Source organism: Lissotriton helveticus, chromosome 4_1 (assembly GCF_964261635.1).
Source record: "Lissotriton helveticus chromosome 4_1, aLisHel1.1, whole genome shotgun sequence".
Classification (NCBI taxonomy): Eukaryota; Metazoa; Chordata; class Amphibia; order Caudata; family Salamandridae; genus Lissotriton; species Lissotriton helveticus.
Window position 1 is genome coordinate 802,760,210 of NC_136063.1, and position 24,815 is coordinate 802,785,024.

At 46.6% G+C, this 24,815-nt stretch overlaps 1 protein-coding gene across 2 annotated transcripts in view; it reads right to left on the bottom strand.

Moving 5' to 3' along the window:
* YES1 (YES proto-oncogene 1, Src family tyrosine kinase) overlaps positions 1-24,815 on the bottom strand; it is a 307,066-nt gene that overhangs the window by 174,970 nt on the left and 107,281 nt on the right. Inside the window, exon 1 of one of the 2 annotated variants that reach the window (XM_078687456.1) lies at positions 22,372-22,491. The exons of the other annotated variant lie outside the window; for it this stretch is intronic. The gene's annotated coding sequence lies outside the window, so the exon portion shown is untranslated. Of the gene's footprint in view, positions 1-22,371; positions 22,492-24,815 lie in introns of those variants that run through there. 2 annotated transcript variants of the gene reach the window in all.

Here is a 24,815-nt window from a genome sequence, read left to right on the forward strand (position 1 = left end):
GTCGGCCCATAAAGTACTGCCGCTCATTGTCAAACGCATATGGATAGCGTATGTTGTGCCGCACTAATAGGGAGAGGGAACAGGGAGGGACTCAAAATAGTGTCTGTTAATCTCCCAGCAGGTTTGCAGATTATAGTCCTAGAGCAATTGGTAACCCACTTCTTGTAGGTCCCAGACACCTTACTTATTATAGGAAGAAATTATAACCGGACCGTTAATGAGTGCCTGCATATAATTACTATCTGGAAATGTCCTATGAGGGAGAAGAGAAGGCTTCGTGACTTCACTGGAGCCATGCACACAACACACAAATACTCAGGCATCAAAATATAAGGTGCTCCCTTCATTACATTCTGGTCTTATTAAGGGGAAGAAATGAAGAGACAAACCACTTTGTACGTGGAAGTACTGATCACTCACAACTGTGTACTACACTGGTGTCCTCTAGGTCTCAGTCGGCCGTAGGATGAAGGCTAGACCTGTGGGAGTTGCGAAACAGAATTGCCTGGGGGTCTGAGGCAGACTATCGATCTTTACCTTGAAGCGAATGAGGAAGACTTTGAATTCTGATGCTACCCTTCGGTGGGCATATAAATTGTTAATAAGGGGACAGGCTAAAGTAGTGATTATGGGCTTCCCCAATGCAATTGAGGAGGAGGTGCATATACTTGTACGAATGTTGCTGCAGTGGGAGGTAGGTGTCCATGAACGAACCGGGGCATCAACTGGCATTAGCAAGGAAATATTATAGGCTATTAGGAGAAAGGGAAGCGAGTGCATGTTATTGGGTGAAAGAACACCAACTATATGAAGGTGAAAATAAAGCAGAGAGACGCTTGGCATGGTAATCTAAAATGAAGTAGAGCCAAAAATGGATAAAAGGGGTTGGATCACACACAGGGGTATGTTAGAATTTGCAACTGAGATTGCATGTGAATTTGTGAACTCCAGGAGGACACTATCACAGAGAGAACTGGAGGAGTTTATGGCTGATATTCCTAACTAGTGCAGGCAGACTGGGAATCACTAGAGGAAGTGAGTAAAGTAGCAGAAATTGAGGAGACGATTAAAAAAAAAACCTGTGGGAGGAAAGACCCCAGGACCAAAAGGTTTGCCACGAGAGTTCTTTAAAAGCCTGGGGAGCAGATTTGTGAAACCCCTTAAATGTCTATTTTATGGAGCCAGAGGAGAAGAGATACTTCTGCCAGATTTGAGGACAGCAGAAAATCTCGATATAGAAACCCGTAAACCTGGAGTGTAGCTCATATAGACCAATCTCCTTGTTGAATATTGAGACCAATCTCCTTGTTGAATAATGAGACCAAAATCTTGGCCAAACTCTGGGCCAACGACTGCACAAAGTAATTGATAAACTAATCCATCTGGATCAATCCAGTTTTGTGTCTTATGTCAACAAGGCACAATTTAACCACTTCAACGCTGCTAAAATTCCCCCGCTGTGCGGGAGAATTCAACACGTGCGCGGAATGGTCGCCCCCGGCCGTCGTCCGCACCCGCCCACTGTGATGTTGGATGGCCGGGGGTCGTCCGAAGCATGGAAGAGTTTAGACAAATGAATATACTCCTTGCAAAAGTGCATACTAACCAAAAGCCAGCTGTTATTGGCTTTGGACGCTGATAAGGCATTTGATTCACTAGAGTGAAAATATACAATCTTTCCACTGGGCCAGAGTTTATGACAGGAGTTTCTCTACTGTATAAGGATCCAGTAGCCAGGGTACAGGTAAATGGAGCAGTTTCACAGTCCTTCCAATTTGGTAAAAGACTGAGACCGGGAAGTCCATTCTCCCACTGTTGTTCTCCTTGGTATTGGAGCCACTGGAACCCTGGGTGTGGAGCGATGCAGAGATTACGGGGCTGACATTGAATCATGATTGGGAGGATATAATTTCTTGTATGCAGATGATTTCCTTTTATATTTAGCAGACCCTGAATACTCCGTACACCCAAAGTCCTGGATATTATTATTAGATCTGGCAAATATGCAGCAGTGTCAATAAACTGACATAGATCAATTATATTTCCCCTTACAGATTGGGCACCAAGGGTTGGATGGAGATGAAAACAAAACCTTAACAAGCTCCCCTGAGCCAAGACAGGTTAGAAAGTGCAAAGCACAGATTAGAAAAAAGTGCAGCAGTTCAAGAAAACTATAAACATCAAAATGCAAATATATATATTTGTATTAATTGTAATCAATCTAAAATTCATGAATATAGAAAAAAAAAAGTGCTTCCACATATTAAAAAAAATTCCACTTAGAATTTCATCAACATTTATCACTGCACTTTTCATAAAACATCATGAATTCATATGCTACAAAATTTCAACAATCAAATGTAATAGGAAATGTGCAAAATATGGTCATTGACACATTTGGGTGGATATATCTAATTACGTCCAACTTCCTCAGGACAAACAACCTTTCTTTTGACAAACACATTGCTTCTACGTGATATAGTTCTCATAAATGATCTCAAGGGTATAAATCTCCACAGTGAACAGACATGTAATAGGAATATATCAGTAAGTCCTGTTACACGCCTGCATCCAGGGGAACCTAGCTGCCCAAGGATATTGCCTTCAGGGACCCCTGTTCCAGTGAGCCACCGTATATGATGGTACTCCAGCACAGACTAAAGGTGGAGACAAATAGTCCTAAGCAACTCTTTCATATATCCAACAGAAGTCAATTCAGTCCAACCTCCTTTAATTCCGTTCTGCTTAGTCAATTCCACACAGCGCACGGACCAGACCTTTTGGCTATTACAAAATAAGAACCAAGCTGGTGTAGGTTCAGCCCACTACTGAATTTTCAATATGAACAGACACAACTGCTCTCCGAACCACCACAGTGAGAAAATTAGGAAAATAAAAGGGGATGCCCATTAACATTAGCCACCGGGAGCGTGAAGTACCTGGGAATGTATATTACTATGGATAAGGATGAATTCCTGTGTTGAAATCTACTATCGCTCCTTGAAGAGTTTCATGTTGATGTGGTCCATTGGAAGAAGTTACCGATATCTGTGCCTGGGAGACTGGAGCTCATTTAAATGACGGTTCTGCCTAAATTTCTGTATAGGCTTCAGAACACCCCACACTGGACCACTAAGACGTTACTCTAAAAAGCGGATAGCATACTCTGGACCTAACTGTGGGATGGGAAAATACCCTGGATTGTGCTGGCGACTCTTTGCAGGAGCCCGTTTGATGGGGGCATTGACGTCCCAGATTTATGTAAATACTATTAGGCCTCTCACTTGATAGAGATAAATGACTGGGCATTTAGCTCACAACAGAAGCTGCCAGTGCAGACAGACAGAACAGCTTTGGAGCCAGAGGTGTACCTAGGGGCACGTAATGGTGAGAGGACTCACAAACCCAGGCAAACTCGCACCTCGATAGCAGTCCGAAAGCCGCAGATGGCGAGTCACTGAATGGAAAAGTAAGCCCACACTGGTGACTGTATTGGACTTTCAACTGCTGTCTGACTTGGGTAAACTGGAAGGTTTTTTAGACACTGGGACCTCTTGCGATTATCCAAATGGAGGGAATGTCTAAAGCGCAGGTGGAATGATAGCCATTCAGGAATTACAAGTCCAATTCGACCTGTCAGAACCCCTGAGGTTTAAGTATCTTCAGTTCCAGTTTAAACTACTTAGTGAGGTCCAGGACGAGTTACCTCTGGCATGTAGGCTGCTGATAGCCGTGCTTCGTATTCATGCCATTTTTGCAAATATACAGTATGCCGTTAGCAATATCCAATCGCTCTTGATGGGCTTAGGGCGCAACGGCAACAAGATCTTTGGCTGCTAAAGGATGCCGACTCGGCAAAAGGCATGCAGGCTCCCCCAGGTGTTGGCAATTAGGGTGGCCTTAGCTAAAATTACTGCATAGGGTATATTACATAAGAAACCTGCTGTGGTAATTGGGGAAAATTGCCAGGGAGAGATTTCATACACTGTGGGAAGTCCAATATTTTTATGCATAACACTGGCCTCTAGTCCTGACACAGGATTCGAATTGTTAGCCATTTTGCCAGGGGATTAACTGCTGGATGGAGAGTGTGAAAGGTGAGAAGGTCTCAATTCGCACTGTTGAGTACGGGGCTGGATCTGAGCCTAACAAGATATACTCTGATATTCTGTCATTTTGGTTGAGGATAGTGGCCAGCGGGAGACACAGTAAAAGTCTGGGGATCTAGGCCCTTCCCAAACCTCGCATAGTGGGAAGAAAATGTGGAATGGTGGAAGGAACAGCGCATACGGCGAGAGGAGGCCCGCAGAAATTTGAGATGTGTGGCAGGAGTTTGCGGTGAGGACTGAGAGGACTGATGCGCTTTGGAAGTAACCGCCCAGTAAAAGGTTTAGTCTAAGGTCAGAGGGGGAGAGAGGAACTGGAGAGAGAGAACAGAGAGGGAGGTCAGAGAGGGAGAGAGGACCTGGAGAGAGAGGTCAGAGAGGGAGAGAGAGGACCTGGAGAGAGAGGTCAGAGAGGGAGAGAGAGGACCTGGAGAGAGAGGTCAGAGAGGGAGAGAGAACAGAGAGGGAGAGAGAGGACAGAGAGGGAGAGAGAGGAACTGGAGAGAGAGGTCAGAGAGGGAGGTCAGAGAGGGAGAGAGGACCTGGAGAGAGAGGTCAGAGAGGGAGAGAGAGGACCTGGTCAGAGAGGGAGAGAGAACAGAGAGGGAGAGAGAGGACAGAGAGGGAGAGAGAGAACAGAGAGGGAGAGAGAGGACAGAGAGGGAGAGAGAGGACCTGGAGAGAGAGGTCAGAGAGGGAGAGAGAGGACCCGGAGAGAGAGGTCAGAGAGGGAGAGAGAGGACCTGGAGAGAGAGGTCAGAGAGGGAGAGAGAGGACCTGGAGAGAGAGGTCAGAGAGGGAGAGAGAACAGAGAGGGAGAGAGAGGACAGAGAGGGAGAGAGAGAACAGAGAGGGAGAGAGAGGACAGAGAGGGAGAGAGAGGACAGAGAGGGAGAGAGGAACTGGAGAGAGAGAACAGAAAGGGAGAGGGAGGAACTGGAGAGAGAGGTCAGAGAGGGAGAGAGAGGACCTGGAGAAAGAGGTCAGAGTGGGAGAGAGAGAACAGAGGGTGAGAGAGAACAGAGAGGGAGAGAGAGAACAGAGAGGGAGAGAGAGAACAGAGAGGGAGAGAGAGGAACTGGAGAGAGCGCAGAGAGGGATAGAGGAGCTGGAGAAAGAGAATTGAGAGGGAGAGAGAGGAACTGGAGAGAGAGGTCAGAGAGGGAGAGAGAGGTCAGAGAGGGAGAGAGAGGACAGAGAGGGAGAGAGGAACTGGAGAGAGAGAACAGAAAGGGAGAGAGAGGAACTGGAGAGAGAGGTCAGAGAGGGAGAGAGAGGACCTGGAGAAAGAGGTCAGAGTGGGAGAGAGAGAACAGAGGGAGAGAGAGAACAGAGAGGGAGAGAGAGAACAGAGAGGGAGAGAGAGGAACTGGAGAGAGAGCAGAGAGGGATAGAGGAGCTGGAGAAAGAGAATTGAGAGGGAGAGAGAGGAACTGGAGAGAGAGGTCAGAGAGGGAGAGAGAGGACCTGGAGAGAGAGGTCAGAGAGGGAGAGAGAGGACCTGGAGAGAGAGGTCAGAGAGGGAGAGAGAGGACAGAGAGGGAGAGAGGACAGAGAGGGAGAGAGGAACTGGAGAGAGAGAACAGAAAGGGAGAGAGAGGAACTGGAGAGAGAGGTCAGAGAGGGAGAGAGAGGACCTGGAGAAAGAGGTCAGAGTGGGAGAGAGAGAACAGAGGGTGAGAGAGAACAGAGAGGGAGAGAGAGAACAGAGAGGGAGAGAGAGGAACTGGAGAGAGAGAACAGAAAGGGAGAGAGAGGACCTGGAGAGAGAGGTCAGAGAGGGAGAGAGAGGACCTGGAGAAAGAGGTCAGAGTGGGAGAGAGAGAACAGAGGGAGAGAGAGAACAGAGAGGGAGAGAGAGAACAGAGAGGGAGAGAGAGGAACTGGAGAGAGAGCAGAGAGGGATAGAGGAGCTGGAGAAAGAGAATTGAGAGGGAGAGAGAGGAACTGGAGAGAGAGGTCAGAGAGGGAGAGAGAGGACCTGGAGAGAGAGGTCAGAGAGGGAGAGAGAGGACCTGGAGAGAGAGGTCAGAGTGGGAGAGAGAGAACAGAGAGGGAGAGAAAGGAACTGGAGAGAGAGCAGAGAGGGAGAGAGGAACTGGAGAAAGAGAATTGAGAGGGAGAGAGAGGACCTGGAGAGAGAGGTCAGAGAGGGAGAGAGAGGACCTGGAGAGAGAGGTCAGAGAGGGAGAGAGAACAGAGAGGGAGAGAGAGGACAGAGAGGGAGAGAGAGAACAGAGAGGGAGAGAGAGGACAGAGAGGGAGAGAGAGGACAGAGAGGGAGAGAGGAACTGGAGAGAGAGAACAGAAAGGGAGAGGGAGGAACTGGAGAGAGAGGTCAGAGAGGGAGAGAGAGGACCTGGAGAAAGAGGTCAGAGTGGGAGAGAGAGAACAGAGGGTGAGAGAGAACAGAGAGGGAGAGAGAGAACAGAGAGGGAGAGAGAGAACAGAGAGGGAGAGAGAGGAACTGGAGAGAGCGCAGAGAGGGATAGAGGAGCTGGAGAAAGAGAATTGAGAGGGAGAGAGAGGAACTGGAGAGAGAGGTCAGAGAGGGAGAGAGAGGTCAGAGAGGGAGAGAGAGGACAGAGAGGGAGAGAGGAACTGGAGAGAGAGAACAGAAAGGGAGAGAGAGGAACTGGAGAGAGAGGTCAGAGAGGGAGAGAGAGGACCTGGAGAAAGAGGTCAGAGTGGGAGAGAGAGAACAGAGGGAGAGAGAGAACAGAGAGGGAGAGAGAGAACAGAGAGGGAGAGAGAGGAACTGGAGAGAGAGCAGAGAGGGATAGAGGAGCTGGAGAAAGAGAATTGAGAGGGAGAGAGAGGAACTGGAGAGAGAGGTCAGAGAGGGAGAGAGAGGACCTGGAGAGAGAGGTCAGAGAGGGAGAGAGAGGACCTGGAGAGAGAGGTCAGAGAGGGAGAGAGAGAACAGAGAGGGAGAGAGGACAGAGAGGGAGAGAGGAACTGGAGAGAGAGAACAGAAAGGGAGAGAGAGGAACTGGAGAGAGAGGTCAGAGAGGGAGAGAGAGGACCTGGAGAAAGAGGTCAGAGTGGGAGAGAGAGAACAGAGGGTGAGAGAGAACAGAGAGGGAGAGAGAGAACAGAGAGGGAGAGAGAGGAACTGGAGAGAGAGAACAGAAAGGGAGAGAGAGGACCTGGAGAGAGAGGTCAGAGAGGGAGAGAGAGGACCTGGAGAAAGAGGTCAGAGTGGGAGAGAGAGAACAGAGGGAGAGAGAGAACAGAGAGGGAGAGAGAGAACAGAGAGGGAGAGAGAGGAACTGGAGAGAGAGCAGAGAGGGATAGAGGAGCTGGAGAAAGAGAATTGAGAGGGAGAGAGAGGAACTGGAGAGAGAGGTCAGAGAGGGAGAGAGAGGACCTGGAGAGAGAGGTCAGAGAGGGGGAGAGAGGACCTGGAGAAAGAGGTCAGAGTGGGAGAGAGAGAACAGAGAGGGAGAGAAAGGAACTGGAGAGAGAGCAGAGAGGGAGAGAGGAACTGGAGAAAGAGAATTGAGAGGGAGAGAGAGGAACTGGAGAGAGAGGTCAGAGAGGGAGAGAGAGGACCTGGAGAGAGAGGTCAGAGAGGGAGAGAGAGGACCTGGAGAGAGAGGTCAGAGAGGGGGAGAGAGGACCTGGAGAAAGAGGTCAGAGTGGGAGAGAGAGAACAGAGAGGGAGAGAGAGGAACTGGAGAGAGAGCAGAGAGGGAGAGAGGAACTGGAGAAAGAGAATTGAGAGGGAGAGAGAGGAACTGGAGAGAGAGGTCAGAGAGGGAGAGAGAGAACAGAGAGGGAGAGAGAGGACCTGGAGAGAGAGGTCAGAGTGGGAGAGAGAAAACAGAGAGGGAGAGAGAGGACAGAGAGGGAGAGAGAGGAACTGGAGAGAGCAGAGAGGGAGAGAGGAACAGGAGAAAGAGAATTGAGAGGGGGAGAGAGAGGAATTGGAGAGAGAGGTCAGAGAGGGAGAGAGGAACTGGAGAGAGAGAACAGAAAGGGAGAGAGAGGAACTGGAGAGAGAGGTCAGAGAGGGAGAGAGAGGACCTGGAGAAAGAGGTCAGAGTGGGAGAGAGAGAACAGAGGGTGAGAGAGAACAGAGAGGGAGAGAGAGAACAGAGAGGGAGAGAGAGGAACTGGAGAGAGAGCAGAGAGGGATAGAGGAACTGGAGAAAGAGAATTGAGAGGGAGAGAGAGGAACTGGAGAGAGAGGTCAGAGAGGGGGAGAGAGGACCTGGAGAAAGAGGTCAGAGTGGGAGAGAGAGAACAGAGAGGGAGAGAGAGGAACTGGAGAGAGAGCAGAGAGGGAGAGAGGAACTGGAGAAAGAGAATTGAGAGGGAGAGAGAGGAACTGGAGAGAGAGGTCAGAGAGGGAGAGAGAGAACAGAGAGGGAGAGAGAGGACCTGGAGAGAGAGGTCAGAGAGGGGGAGAGAGGACCTGGAGAAAGAGGTCAGAGAGGGGGAGAGAGGACCTGGAGAAAGAGGTCAGAGTGGGAGAGAGAGAACAGAGAGGGAGAGAGAGGAACTGGAGAGAGAGCAGAGAGGGAGAGAGGAACTGGAGAAAGAGAACAGAGAGGGAGAGAGAGGAACTGGAGAGAGAGCAGAGAGGGAGAGAGGAACTGGAGAAAGAGAATTGAGAGGGAGAGAGAGGAACTGGAGAGAGAGCAGAGAGGGAGAGAGGAACTGGAGAAAGAGAATTGAGAGGGAGAGAGAGGAACTGGAGAGAGAGGTCAGAGAGGGAGATAGAATAAAGGGGGTTTCGTAGGTGAAATCAAGGTGTCCAGAGGAATGAGTACGGTTTCACTGGCATGTGGCCAGACATTGGAATCTCTTTTGTGAATGATTGCTGCTATAAATGTTTGAAATCAATTGAAAAAATAAAATAATAATTAAACATTAAAAAAAACAGTCGCACGTCCATCAAATGGTCCACTTTGCTGTAGCTCAAGGATTGTAGTATTTTCAGGCTGTAAAAGCCAGTGGAGCTTTTCATGCGTTTTCCCCACAGGGACTCTAAAATCCTAATAATACGCGCGCCACTAGTGACACAAAGGCCCCTCTTGCTGCTTGTTGAGATCTTATTTTCAAAACACACACGCACCAGCGACAAGAGAACCTGGCAGCGTAATCTTTAAAGAAGATTGGAAGTAATTGGCTCTGCATTGTGGAAACACTGGATGGAGTGCACTAAGTCAGCAGTAATGCATCAGAAAAAAACACCACTGAGGGAGGGACCTTCCTCCCAGTTCAACAGTTCAAATACGGACCGTTGCGCTTGTTAGATGAAGACTACGCATGCTGTTTCCACTTCAGAGAAAGTGGGCTTCGCCTGCCTTGCTTCACTATAGAGTTTAGGAAAGAAGGGCGGTGGCTCAGAGGTACACACATGTAATTAGAGAATTTACAAATGGCGAAGCGTTCAGCATCAAGCTAAAGAAAGACTGCAACTGCACTACAGTTAGTGCCTGGTGGGGAGGAGATGTTTATGCTTATGGTAAATGCAGGCTATCGTATTTACCGTATGCAGTAACTACCTCCAATTGCGAATTTTCCCCCCAAAAAAACGAAAAAATCCATGCAGAATCTTATGTATCCGAATGTACTAGGCATTTCTCTCCTGGTAAATTTCAGCAGGTGTGACTTGCCAAAACGCACCCGGGAAAATTGCAGGAAGAGCAATCATTAATAGAAACTCATACTTCCGACCACTGGGCAAAGAGGGCTTTTGTACAGGAATAGATTGTTTTTCAAACCCTTGTTGTGGATTACGTATACAGTATTATCTAACATTGTGATCATTAAAAAGCAATTGCAAATGACTCTTCTGTGTTCTATGCAAAACAAAAAATACAAACCATGTTCAAACCCACATTTGATGTATGAATGTTTTAAGAAAACCACCTACACACACCTTTAGAATATTGTCCATTGGGTAAAATGGTAATCGAAGACATTTTGTGCATCTCCGATTTCAGAGGTTTGTGTCAAAAGTACTGCTATTTGATGGAAAACAACAGCGGTACATTTTCATGTAATTTGACAAAATTGCGCTTTCAGAGTAAAACACAATTTGCTGCAATCTTGCACAACTTTTTTTAATGCGAGTGCGCACCTCACATAAATACGTCTCATCAAGAGAAGTCGGATTAGAGCAGAAAATGTCTATCATGAGACTTTTTCTGTGAGGAATGCGAAAAACTCTTCCCTTGGTACCTTGCAAGCCTTTTTTTCTTTTCTTAAAAAGGAGGGGCATGCTCACTTTCACATAAAATGGAATTCAGCAATTTTGTGAATTTTGTCCAGGCTTACACTGCATATTTGTAACTAATTTATGTAGCCAACAGAAGTTTAATTCTTTATTGCTTTAGGGAAACATTCTATTGCAGCAAAACATACAACTGCAGCAGAAAAAGATACAAACATTCATAATATACCAATATAAGAATACATTAAGATCGCAGTATCTCTCCCCTCCACCCCCCTTAGGAGATGGAGAGCTGTCCACACAGAGCAACCCACGCGTTGGCTTTGCCAAGGCTTGTTTAGCTAAAAATTAACAGATGGATAAATCGCATCAGACTTGCACATGGTTTATTAGATAATCTGAAGTCATAGAAAAATGTTTGCCGACAACAGTATGAATGCTGAACAGAGTGTCAGGACAGGGCGGGGCCTGCTGAGAGGCAGCAGTGGTCGGCTGCCTATGCACTATTTTATATTGCACATATCACTTTGGCTGGCCATCCTACAATGGCCAGCCTGACGCACACTATAAACATCTCAATCAGTTGTCTTAGACGTCTGGGTTGAGAGCCTGCACAGGCCTCTACTGTCCTAAGGAGAGCAAAGAAACACCGCTCCCTCTAATACTGGCTATTAATAACAGCATGGGAGCAGCACCAGGATTGATCAAGGGACTTAGCTGAAGCCCTGGACGCGGTGACATGGCGAGAAGAGGAGGACCTGAGCAAGGAGGACGTGTCTGCAGCAAGCACAATAAGTAACACTTTATTTATTTTATGCCCCCATCCATTTGCCACTCCCCCGCCATGCCGCCCCCCCCCCCCCCCAATCACCGTCCTTGCCAGCCCCCACTGCTAGAAAGCACAAGGGATTTTTTTGAGATAACGACAGTACTCGTTTTGGGCAACCCTAAATTCTCTGAGTCCAGACAGGCAACTTGCCACATAAAAATGCAATTGGCAAGACATACAAAAATGGGGAGTTGCGGGGTAACTTAAATAAAGAAAAAAACGAAGACTTTTCTTAGAGGTTCTTAGGGGTAATCAACCCTTACTTCGCGGGTGCTAGTGCGCATGACAATTCTACACAAGCGTTACTACGCTTGCGATGTTACAATGCATACCATTAGTACGCAAGTTCTAGCATCGCAAGCGTTGTATGCGCTATCCACATTGTTTGGAAAGAAACGTCACATATCCTGAAAAGCATTGTGGGAAGGATTTCACCTGCTTCCACAATCCTACATGTGTGATGTCACATCCTGATAAAAATCGGTGCCAGAGGAAAGCGTTTTGACACGCATACTGCTTCCGTCCTCCTCCTAGCATGGTGAAGTCGTGCAGATCTGACGTCGCAGGAAACCGGAGATGAGATGAACCACGGAGGAGAGAGAGGTGAGAGTAGTTTTTTGGGTCGTGCAGAGGGTAGTCTTTTAGGTTGTGTATGAGTAGTGTAGAGTAGTGTAGTGTACTTGAGTTTAGGGTTGTGTAGGGGGTGCGGCAGGGTAGTGTTTGGGAGTAGGGACAGGAATGGGGTTGGGGCAGAGTCATGCTGACGGTAGTGATTTAGGGTAGTGTTGTGGTGTTTGTGTAGTGTAGGGTAGTGTTTTAGGGTAGTGTAAGGTAGTTAGGCAAGGCTAGCACAGCTTTATACTGTCACGACAGGGAGAGTATCTCTCTCAACACAGGCAAACAGCTGGTCTCAATTTGCTGCTTCACCGACAGCCATTTTTATACTTGGTCTGACAATGCTCGTTACAAAAGGACAAACATTAAGTTACTTAGAAGTTACACATTGGTAACAAAATAAATTTTTTGTCACCTGTGTTCCTAACCTCATGACTTCTCTCTACACGTACTTAAGTGTAATTTCTATCAATGCTTAGCTTAACAACCTAACTATTTGCTACTCTTGACTGCATGTGTATTTGTGTGCGTGCTTTACCATTCTGCTCTCAAAACCTCATAATAGATAACGTGTGCTCCTGGCTAATTCAATGTCTTGCTCCTCTTGTTTAATCATATTTTCAATTTGCTGAGAACTAAAATATGTGCATGTGTTCTAAGACCATAAATTCACTCAAGCTTACAACACTGATTTTTCTTTACCTAAGACCTGGCAGGTCATGCATTCTATTTTCAAGTGAACTCTTCACCTCTATGGCATCAGCACGAATTTTAGGCTTGCACTTTTCTTTTACCAGTTATACTTTTACATCATTTTCTACTGATGTCTGATGTAGCCTCATTCCTTCATGTTTCATTTGCTATATGACATTGGTAAGTAGAGTATCATTTAGAAGTAAAACTTTTACAAATGTGCGAAGAATGGAGACGGTACAAACAATCACAAATACAAACAGAAGGTCCTGTAATAATGGCATCATTCAGTGCTAAGGAAAAATCTCACAGTTCTGCATGAAAACCATAAGCCCTTCAAACAGCCACAAAACATACAGACAGAAAATAATCATACTTTACCAAAAGAGGAAAAGAAGAGTGTCTACTATGAACAACAAAGGGGATGGTCTATCTACGGAGGGCATGGACATGCACAGAACCACTTAGTTTAAATGCATGTCTTCAAAAAGAGGTAGGGACAAGCAGCTACACCAAAGAACAATAGATTGTAATTATGACTCCGTCATGCAAGATAACTACACCATTTACTAAGCATAGCCAGGCACCTATTGTGTTTAGAAAAAGAATCATAAATTTTAAGACTTCTATTTGTGCCTTATGGCTGAATTTTCAAGTTACTCATTGTAAATTATTGCGTCTTCACACAAATTCCGCTGAAGAGTCATGTTACTTCCATTAAAATAAAAGTGATTATTGAAATTGACAAAGTATGCATGACCTAAAAAGCTAAACAACTATAAAGATTTTGTCGGGGAGGAGCTTCGCGGGCATCCAAGATGGTCGTGTGAGCAGAGGGCTCCCGAGACCCGCGCCACCCTTCGCACATATCCTTCCTACATCCTGATTTAGACGATGGGCCTTTGTAGATGAACTCTTGCTGATTCCAACATCCTTTGAAGAATTGAGATCGGACGTCGGGATCCACTTTTACGCCATCTCGGACTTTGCGGCCTGCCCCGAGACCAGACCGGGGGTTTGGTTATTCCGCCAGCCGGGGAGTAGTTGAACAACAACGGCCGGAGGGGTCTCTCCTCCAGGGGTCTCCTGCCTAACTTTCAGTTTCGCTTTCCTGCTCCCGGCGAGGACTGGTTACTGCGTTGCTTGGCTCTGCCGTTGGCCCTGTCTAGTGCTTCACACCGTGGTGTGTCCTCCTGGTTTCTCGACTTTTACCCCGCACTATCGGCATCTACGTTGATTTTGGCTGGTTTCACTGTTTTTGTCGCATCCCGAGCTGCCATTTTCACCAGGTCGCGGGGGCCCCTACGGGGTCCTTTTTCCAATATGGCCTCCAAACCCGAGACGGAGAGACGTTAGATCAAGACGCCTCATCGAGGGGGACGGACCCAGACGAACATCATAGACCATTACTCTCAATTGAAGGGGTCCCCCAGTGCTGCTGGCCACACGCCTGATGACCCTAAGGCGGCCTCCGGTACGACGACGGGAGTGTCGCTGCAAGATGTGATGAGCGCTATCACTAGTATGGAGACCGCCATGGGGCAGCAATATGAGGCTCTTGCCTCCAAGATTGACACGGTTGCCGTGGATGTTACGCTGATAAGGGCGGACCTGGCAAAGACTAACGAGAGGGTCAAGGCGTTAGATCTGAAGACTTCCAGCCTGACCACTGATGTAACGGACATTCAGACCGAGATCGGGAACCTGCGTTCTTCCCGGGATGCACTGGCCCGTCGTCTGGAGGATTATGAAAACAAGTCGCGCCGCAACAACGTGCGCATTATTGGGGTCCCTGAAAATCCCGAGGCCTCTACGACCGACCTCCTGGTGGAAGATCTGGTCTCCAATTATCTTGCTCCTGCCGGACTTACTAAATTCTTCGCGGTCGAGCGTGCACATCGGATCCCCGGCGGGAAGGCCTAGCCGGGTGCCCCCCAAGACCTATCATAGCTAGACTGTTCCATTTCAGGGATAGAGATGCTATCCTGCAAGCTTCTCGGGACAAGGGCCCTGTGAAATTCGAGAATGCCACCGTGAATTTTTACCCGGACTTTACCCCATCTGTTCAGCGGCAAAGAATGGGCTTCCAGGCTGTCAAGAGACGTCTACGGGACTTGGGCCTCAAGTATGCCATGCTGTTTCCGACCAGACTTCGTATTGAGTATGGGGAACAAGCTTTTTTCTTCGATCGCCCGGACAGTGTCAGTGACTGGCTTGATTCCTTGCCAAAGAAGGGCGATGGTACTGAACACCCCGGCGGCGCCGAGGCTGGCTCACCGGTGCAAGAGTGACTTGTGGATCCAGATGTTTGAACTTTCCGACCTCACCAGCTGAGTTTGGACAATGATTCTTTAGCCCTTCCTTCGGATTGGTCTGAGGGTGGCGGGGGTGAAGGGGTCTCTTCCTCCTCTGGGGTTCTTTGTGTAGATTAGTTTCTTATTGGGGCGACAGGCACACTGGAAGTTGGGGTGGATTTCGAGTCTAACGCAGGGGTGCAGGGTGGGGGGTGTTGTAACGGGCTTCAGTTGCGGGGGGTTGGTGGTGTGTGTGTGTAGTTGTTTTTGTTCACAAGGCATCCAAATGTTTTTTCTAATTGTCTCGGTCTCTGGGTTCCGTGTGTGGGGCGCTCTGCTTCTTCCTGGGGATGGGGGTGGTGAGTTGAGACTACTGTCATGGAATGTTAATGGGTTGGGAGACAGGATAAAGCGAGGGGTGGTGTTGCCGTTTCTTAGGCGCCATTCACCTGATGTGGTTCTTCTACAGGAGACGCATCTTATAGGGAATACGTGTCGAGCCATGAACAGACGTGGATACCGCCTAGTTGCTCACTCCGGTTTCACCTCTGGCTCCAGGGGGGTTGGCATTCTTATTCGGTCTTCTCTCCCCCTTGAAATTGATGAAGTTATCCTTGATGATAGAGGGCCCTATGCTGCGTTCACGGGTAGATGGGAAGGGAAGACGTTGTCCGTACTCACGGTATATATCCCCCCTGGCCTACAGGCCTCTACGTATGCCGATTTGGGTAGGGTCCTATTGGGACTGCCTGAGGGTCTTCTAATCCTCGGAGGGGATTTTAACTCTGTTGTCTCTGGCACTGCTGATCGCTTTCCCCCCAGGGACTTGGCTAGTTCCCATATGTGGTTGAGCGATTTCCTTGATACCTTTGGGCTTGTAGATAGCTGGCAGCTGATACACCCTACACAGCTCCAGTATACTTTCCATTCTGGGACCCATGGTAGTCTCTCTAGGTTAGATTATTTCTTAATGCCATCGGTCCAATCCTCCTCTATCAGTGAGGTTCGCCACTTTCCCAGGGGTATCTCTGATCACTCCCCCTTGTGGCTTCGGCTTGCGGTGGGTGTGGGTAGTGTGGCTCCTGTTAACCCCTGGTACTTTCGTGACCCGAAAACCCGTTCTGAACTTGTCAAAGCCATGGATCACTACTTCGACGATAATGTGGGGTCTATTTCTTCTTCTGTATCTCTGTGGGAAGCTTTCAAGAATGTCATTCGTGGGCATTCTCTTTCTTTGATTGCTGCTGCCAAAAAGGCTAAAACTGAGGAGCTGGTGCGCCTAGAAACTGAGATGACTGCACTAGAGAGTGACCTTGATACAGGAGTGACGTCTGAAAACGCATTCTCTCAGTCTGAAACAGGCTGATTATAGGTCCGTTGTCACTGACGCAGCTAGGGCGATGTACAGGGAGCAACAGGGCAGGTTGTACGATGTGGGTGATAAGGCCGGTAAATTGATTGCGTGGCTGGACCAGAAAGAAAGAGTGAACCGTGTTGTCCCCGTGATTGAGAGGCTGGATGGTGAGTGTGTTACCGACCCCGTCGGTATTGTTGAGTGCTTTGTTGATCACTTTCAATCGGTGTATGCCTCTGTCTGCGATAGGGACGAGGAAGACTCCCGGTTGCTGCTTCGTGACATTGCGTTGCCCTGCCTTTCCGATGAAGACAGAGACCTCCTGGATGCACCCCTTACAGCGGACGAAGTAGCGGGGGCCATACGCTCTCTCCGTTCGGGCAAGGCAATGGGGCCCAATGGTTTACCCGTTGAACTTTATAAACTACGACCCGACAAAATGGCGCCCCACCTGAAGGATATGTTCTTTGAGGCCCTGGACTCGGGTTCCCTTCCCGCTGATCAGCGACTCGCCACTATTGTGGTAATTCATAAAGAGGGTAAGCCACGGGATCGCTGTGCCTCGTATAGACCCATATCTTTGCTTAATGCCGAACCCAAAATTTTAGCTAAGTTGTTAGCTAATCGCTTGATTAAGGTGATCAGTGACTTGGTCCATCCGGACCTTTCAGGGTTCATTCCTCATCGGAATACTGCCCTTAATCTTCGGAGACTTCATGGAGTTCTCGCGAGGGCTGGGACTCTTACTGAGTCGGCCATTTTAGCTTCCCTTGATGCTACCATGGCTTTCGACACTATCGAATGGCCTTATCTTTGGGCGGCCCTCTCGAAATTTGGATTCGGCCCCGTGTTCATCGCTTGGGTGAAACTTCTTTATGAGAAGCCCCTTGCCCAGGTGGTGGTTAATGGGAAGGCATCCGGTGTCTTCGCACTCTGACGCGGTACTCGGCAGGGCTGCCCGCTGTCTCCATTGCTCTTCGCCCTCGCGCTGGAACCGTTGGCGGAGTGCTGTCTATAAAGGGCATTCGGTGGGCTCCCGATTTCGAGGATCGTGTCTCGCTATACGCGGACGACATTCTCCTCTACCTTACTTCCCCATAGAAATCCTTAAACGTACTCTTCGATGTTCTTACCTCATTTGGGAAGAACTCGGGTCTCGTTATTAATTGGACTAAATCCTGTGTCTACGTTTTGGCTGGTGGTCTCCCCCCATTGCCCCGTAGATTTCCGATTCAAGTAACGGAGACCGGTTTTAAGTACTTGGGGATATATGTCTCTTTGGACCCCACCGTTCGCTATGAGCGCAACTTGTTGCCCCCTCTTCAACGGCTGAAAGCTGGATGTTACACGCTGGCGTCGTTTGCCACTGTCACCGCTTGGTCGTGCGGCTCTTTAAAATGATGTCGCTGCCTAGATTTTTATATGCGCTCCAGAACTCGTTTGACCCAGTTCCCTCTCATTATTTTCGGGAGGTGGAGAGTTTGCAACGGCAACTGATTTGGGATGGCCGTGCACGTGTTGCTCTGTCTAAGCTCACGCTTCCGTGGTACGACGGCGGCATCGCCCTTCCTGACATCAGGCGCTATTACTGGGCCTCCCAATTAAGTGCGGTCAATCACGTAACGTATGTTCCTGGTCCCGCCCCCGCCTTCGCAATGGATAAACACTTTCTGCCGGGGGGGAACTTCAACAGGGTGCTGTATTCCAGGAGGCTCTGAACGGCACTGACTGGACCCACTAGAGTCGCTGTACGTGTGTGGCACGACGCGAATGCGGCCTTGGGATGGAAGGATAGATTCACTCGCGCAACCCCCTTGTATGACTCAGAATGCCTGGGTAACTTATGGCGAACGAAAGGATTTGACAAATGGGATATGATTGGAATCACTAAGGTGGGGGATCTTTGGTCTAAAGGCAGTGTCAAGACCTTCGAGGCGCTTAAGACGGAATATGAACTAGGGGACAGAGAATTCTTCAGATATGTTCAGGTCCGACATGCTCTCCTGTCGCTCTTTGCGGTGGGTACATATATCCCCGAGTCCTCACCCCTTGGGGATCGTATTCTGGATGGATATGTGCCTGACAGCACTATTTCATTAATTTACAAGAAGCTGATCTATAACAGGGCTGACCTGCTCGTGCGCCTGAGGGCCTCGTGGATTGCCGAAGGTCTAGAATTAGATGATGGGGATTGGCAGTCCGCTCTGTCCTCGCCAAAAGAAGTTGCCATACCCGCACGCCTTAGATTTGTTCAACTTAAGATCCTTCACCGTGTGTATGTCAAAGGCCCGAGTCTGGTGCGCATGGGTTACTCTTCTGATGATTTGTGTAAGCGTGGTTGCGGTATGACTGGTACCTTTCTCCACATTTTATGGGAATGCCCGAAGGTGGTCGAGTTTTGGTCCCGTGTGCATGTCGTCATGGAGAGGGTCACCGGGGTGGCGCTACTGCCCGAGGCCAGGCGCTGCCTCCTGCATGTTTGGGAGCCCAATGACTACAATACGGCACAGATCACCTGGGCGACCCTTGATAATATGATCACCAAAAGAGACATTGCACAGCTCTGGGGCTCCCGTAGGCCTCCGACCGTAACATTGTGGGCAGAGAATGTGGACTGGTGCATGTTTCGTGAGAAGACTGTGTATTTGTCGTGTGGAAGGCCCAGGAAGTGGGGCAGAATCTGGTCACAATGGAATGCATACCGTGGTAATATATGCACTCCCCCTCGAGATTTGTCTCCTGATGATACTTTGTCTCCCTGATTGACATTCCGACTATTACTTAAATTGTATTTCTACTGGTTTCCACGCTGCCCCCCCCCCCCACGAGACATCGCGACTGTGTTATGTATGTTATAATGCTAAAGCGCCGGGTACATGGACTCATGGCTGTATTTCCAATTTCTTCTTGCCTTGTGTAACTTCTTATTGTTTCTGTTAATTTTCAATAAAACTTTTCAAAAAAAAAAAAAGATTTTGTCAACTGCCAAATACAGTAGGAATTATATTGATGGTTCACAAACATCACAGGAGTATATGTACAGCTACCTTCAGAGTGCTCTGCAAAGCCTGCGAGCTGCAAAAAATCTGCTTTTCTTCTTTCTTACATCTTCTCTTTCTGGTTTGAACCACTTTATCCAAACATGAGTCACAGTAATCTCCCACTGGGCTGTCTTCACGCGCGATGGGTTTGTCATCTAAATATTGCCAACCCTTTAAAAAGCAATAGCTAAATCAGGACGCTGAATAACTATTAGATCCTCTTCAAAAAATGTAAATACTCCCCCCCTCCCCGTTTAAAGAATGTCTTCTATTTGAAAAACAGACTCCATTATGTTCTCAGTTTTCCTTAAACCATTTGCTCTGATTAAGGTTATTAGCTACCCAGTAGAAGATTGTGGTATCAACTTACTGCATGGTAGAAATGTGTACAGTTTGCCATAGTTATTATTCTGTTTTCCAAGGTACTAGACTATGAATATTGTTTAACACATCCACATCAAAATGCATTAATGCAAGGTTATTGTCACCCAGTGTAAGCCCTTCTTCAAAGAAAACACTTTTACCAGATTATATCTTGCCAGTAACTCTGAATCTGCTGTGGAGCCCGAAGGACTGTTTACGGGTTTCTGGAAGACTCCTTTCCCCCAGTCATAAATATTCCAATAGATCAACAGTGAGATGTAAGATTCTGCTCAATCAAAGGACCTCCTGTAGTTGTAGTGGGCAAGTCAATAGCTCTGGTCTGCTTTTTGAGTCCTGGCTAAAATATTTTAAAAAACTGCTGAAATATAAAAACAAAATAGACTTCTGTGTACAATGCATCCAAGGCCGAAATAATTTAAAATGTGATGATATAGGTGACACTTGAGAGGTAAAATATCCCTGAATACACAGCAATGGAAGCACTCTACAGAAGGAAGAAAGACACACCAACAGCAAATAGCACCTGGTTAGAGGGATTCCACTCCTCTGGGTAGAACCAGAGCTCACTCTACGTGTATTTGAAGAGTCGATAACCATAGATACTACAGACAGTTGCTAGTTAAGCCGAAAATGAATGGACATAAGGGGCCATCTATTTCTGTCTTTTTCAACAAGGAGAATGCAACAAAAAAAATGCACAGCCTCAGTGACACTCAAAATTGTTGGGGACCTTAGTCACATATTATCACGACATAAGTCAAGACTAAATGTCACATGTACTGGACCACATCTATTGGTGAGGGTGGGGTGGTCTGACAATCTACTCTAGGGAATTGCCCAATCAAGGTTTATTTACAGTACTCACTCCCTTAATTGAGCAGGTTTCTAAGCATTCTCAATGTATTCAGATAACAGAGTAAGGGCAGACTAAGATAGTGAGGTGTTTTTTTATCTGGCAGATATGGCAGGAGGTGGTTACAGGACTCTATTTGTGGTGGATACTGTTTTTTACTGTTAGTGTCAGGACTCTGATACTATTTTATTCCAACTGACTAACCAAGTAATTCCCTGTTTATGCTTGACTTGCTACTGGTAGTGGCTAGCAGGAGGTCAAAGTGGCGTTTACTTCTACAATAATGGTGCTATATAAATGGTAAAATGAATATCCTATTAACTTCTGATTTTTTTTCTATTGTCTATCAAGGCACTATTCATACATTTGTAAGGCAGAGCATTCTATTTCACATACACAAGGCAACAACATTTCAGGGTTCCCCCCCGCAGCTTTTTCATCACCACTGACACTGGAACCCATCGCCCATTTGGAACTGGATGTCACCCCAGAGTATACCAACATGACGCCACACCAAGTAGTGTTTGCCAAGGAAAATGGAACCAACCAGTTAAAAAAAGCCCACAGTAAATTTTAAGTTGTTAACAGAAGTATTTTTCTTTATTTGGACCCCGGCGTCGCAATGGTAGCCTCAGTTACAGTAGCTTAGATATATCAAATCCTGACTCTCATTGAGGGACAATTTGTGACCTAGCTAGAGATGATATTGGTTTCCATTCCCCTAAACAAAAGATTTACCACTAAATTAAAGTAAATGTCTTTGTCCAACCATTTGTATAGACTTACAAAGAGCAATATTACTCTTTTCAAATCTATACATAGCTAAATAGTTATTCGATGTAGTCTGGGAAATGGATTATGAAAACTAGGGAGTCATCCATGTACATAATGTTTATATGGTTATTTTCACGTCAGAGTCATGCCAAGAAAGAGGATATTTCCAGAAAGGAGACGACTACTGCCATTTAATATTTGTGCAGGCCAAATTCATCTACCAGATCAGTCAACAAGCACCAGAGAATATTTTGGTATACCCTGATCACGTAATTAAGATAACTGTAGAATTTACAGCGTTGGCAACCCAGACAGCGAGTGCCACATAGTTCCTAAGATTAATTCAATGATCAACATACACATCTTATTCAAACGAGCAAGATATCTCCATACAGGGCATATTCTCCCTCAGGTGAGCAGATCTTCCATAATCCTCTAAGAAAAGATAGCAAATTAGGCCCCTCTCGAACTAGTTTAATAAACGCATGTTGTCAAAAAAAGAGGAAAGATAGAAAAATTTGGTCGGTATCGAGTGTTATCAGTGTTTCCCAGTTCAAATAAACAAATCAGAACACAGAGCTCTTATACAAATGCCTCAGGAAGCAATGGTAAAACGCTCTTCTCAAAGAGAATGCAACTCCAAACTGCCTACAACCTTCAATAAATGTACAAATCATACAAAAAGAGAAACCTTTTTCCAGCTACCAGCATGCACTTTATAAGTAAGACATTATTTAGTTAGTGGTCTGATGTTTCTAGAAGTACCAACTTTGACACCAGGTTTTTCTTAAATCAAATTTTGCTAACCAGGAATTTGGTCATTGTAGGAATCTCACCTTTCTATATAGTGCAACACAATGGGGTACACTGTGCAGAGAGGTCGAGGAGGCCCTTACTGGTTTACGGGGCAAAAGTAGATAATATTAACACTCTATTTTGTGGTAGTGTGGGTGAGCAGTTAGGCTTATCAGAGGGCAGTACCAAGCATTTGTTGTGCTCACAGAGGCAATAAATGATTCACATACTCAATGAATTAAGTAGAGACCGAAGTAGAAAATAGTACTTTTTATATAAATATTTAGACCAAGAACTTCGGGTACAAGGTAAATACTTTTCGCAATATGATACAATCTCAATAAATCTAATAATCACAGTTGTGCGCAATTATGTACAATACAGTTCCTATGGAAGGAAAAAGGCAACTGGAAAATCCATGCAATGCAGGTACTTTAGTCGTTAACCTTTTAGAATCGGAAGGTTTGTGGGCCAAGGTTCAAAGTGCCAAAGCTAAGTTCTCAGGAGCATCCTGGATTTCACCAGGAGCAAGGAAAAATGGGACTTTGTAGCTGTGAAGACAAGGTGTCATCTGTAAAAGCAAAGCAAAAGGGGAATTGCAGGCACATCCGAAAATACTAATTCTAATAAAACTTTGGACTTTGTGATGAGTACTTCAGTTAGCAATTCCTGAGCATACAAAAGAAGGAGTAAGTGGGTTCCTAGGGGCACTGTAGAATAACTTCAGCCCAACAGACACAGTACTCTAGTAAGACTCTGATGTAGTCCAAGAATTGATATGGCAAGCCCATGGGCAGAGGTGAAGAGCAAAGAGGTAGGTACAGCAGGGTAAGGATAAGGACATCAGGAAAAAAAAGTTCAATTTCTCACCTTCGGTTAGATTTAACAAGCATCTTGGGCCATTGGGCCACACACTATACAAATGAAAGTAAGAAAGTAAGTAAGTAAAAAAAGTATTGTTTTTTATTAATTAAAACCATTACATAAATACACATTAAAAAGACTTCGTACATAAGACAAGAGAAGTGTAATTCTAAAAATGTTAAAGTCTCTGATGCAAAGGCACATAAACAAGAAGAGAGAGGTCAGATCAATCTCTGGTCAATCTTTCAGAGACTTCTAAAGACCACACATAAAGGAGTCAAAAGTAAGGTTAACACACCCGTTTTGGGTGGTAAAGAAAGCCCTCACACACCGACCTAGTCAGTGTCATGCTTCATCATCGGGCCCCACCAAAGAGGCCGAGTGCCTCTTTGGTGTGCTACGACGCCAGAAAGACTGCGGAGCTGGTTGTGTGAGGAGGGCGTGCTCTAAATTACAGTGAAATAGTTAAAAGTGCCTTAGAAAGGGTATCAAAAACAAACTTTAATGAGTGATCCCTAAGGCGCAAAGAGTATTAAGTGTCTGGATTTAGTTGCCAAGGTTCAGGGTTGGTTAAATACAGAATATACTCAAATTAATATTATAGTCAACATGTTTCTGCCATAAGGGTGGTTGTTAAATACCAAGGCATTCGTCAGGACTAAACCCCGGCGGTATGGGCTCCCTAATCACCCACCCTAACCTGGGGACGTGAAAGTGAAAATTAAAAAAGTGAAAAAAGTGCTTAAAAAAGGAGGAAGAGTGGGTTACTCATTCCAAAAATACTCCTTAGCTTATGGAGTGTTACAGCACTTTAAAAAGGGGCGCTACTAGCACCATGGGTCTCGGGAGGGGATCGGAGCGAACCTGGCACATCGCCCTCTGTGCTCTCAATCCGCCGTAAACCTGGTTGTGGCCTCAATGCCGGACCCCGAAGATTCTGATGCAAAGGCGCCATTGTTCAACTTCTTATAGAGAGGTTCAATGGTCTGTGCTCTAAGTTTCCGATTATGTAGATCAAAGCTTCCTTATTTGGTTCTTGCATTTACCCGTGGCGCTGCTCTCCCTAGCTTTGATTCTACTAGTGACAGGAATTTCACTAGCTTCCCGTTTAGCTGCAGGTCCTTCGAGTCAAAGCATGCAATCACAGCCTGTCTCCGGGTTCGAATCCCTCGTTCATTAAAGTGGGCTTTAAGTAATCCTGTCCTTTCCTCCTTTAGTTCGGTACAGGAGCAGATTACGTGTTCCACGTCTTCAGTGCCGTTCCCACATAATCTGCATGTTTTCCCACATTTCTCCCTCTGCCAAGGTGGAAAGTGCAAGATGACTGGCAAGCAGAATTCCGAGCCTGTATTTTAAGAAATGTTCTTTGGTCTTCCTGGAGTACCCCTGATTGACGTATGACTGTAGTGATTTGTAACCGCTCAGAGTCAATCAGGCGTGTCTCCGGCGGGCAAAGGTGGTTTGGTCTTCCACAAGGGAAACTTTTTTTATTACTTTTTTTTACTGCTTGCTTAAAGAGCAAGTGGGTAGTTTGAGATTCCCATAGGTCGCCTAGCCTGGTAGTAGCAAGTGAAGCCTCCAAGTACTTTCTGGCCAGTGAATTGGGTGTGTTAGAGAATTCTTGCCAGAGGTGATGATTCAACGTGTTGCGTGGAGAGTTCTTAATTTTGTGCCAGCACATTATGAATACAAATGTGTACTGTACATCGCCCATCCCTGAAAGCCCAGCACAACTAGGCATGACTGTCAGCAGGTTTTCACTGCCTCTACTGGCAGCATCCTGGCACAGTTGGGCTGGGAGGGTTGAATTTTCACGGGGGCAGTGCCATAAATCAATAGGGTTTTGCACCCTTTATACTCTAACTTAAAACAGCAATTGAAGTACTCTTCTGTAAGTCTGATTATGGGTAATGTTAGTCGGGTACTAGCTTCCATACACAAGAACTCCATCCACCCCCAAAGTAAGGGTGTTGCAAAGACATCACAGCTGGTTGGGGGAAGGAATCCATGAGAGAGATCTGTGTTT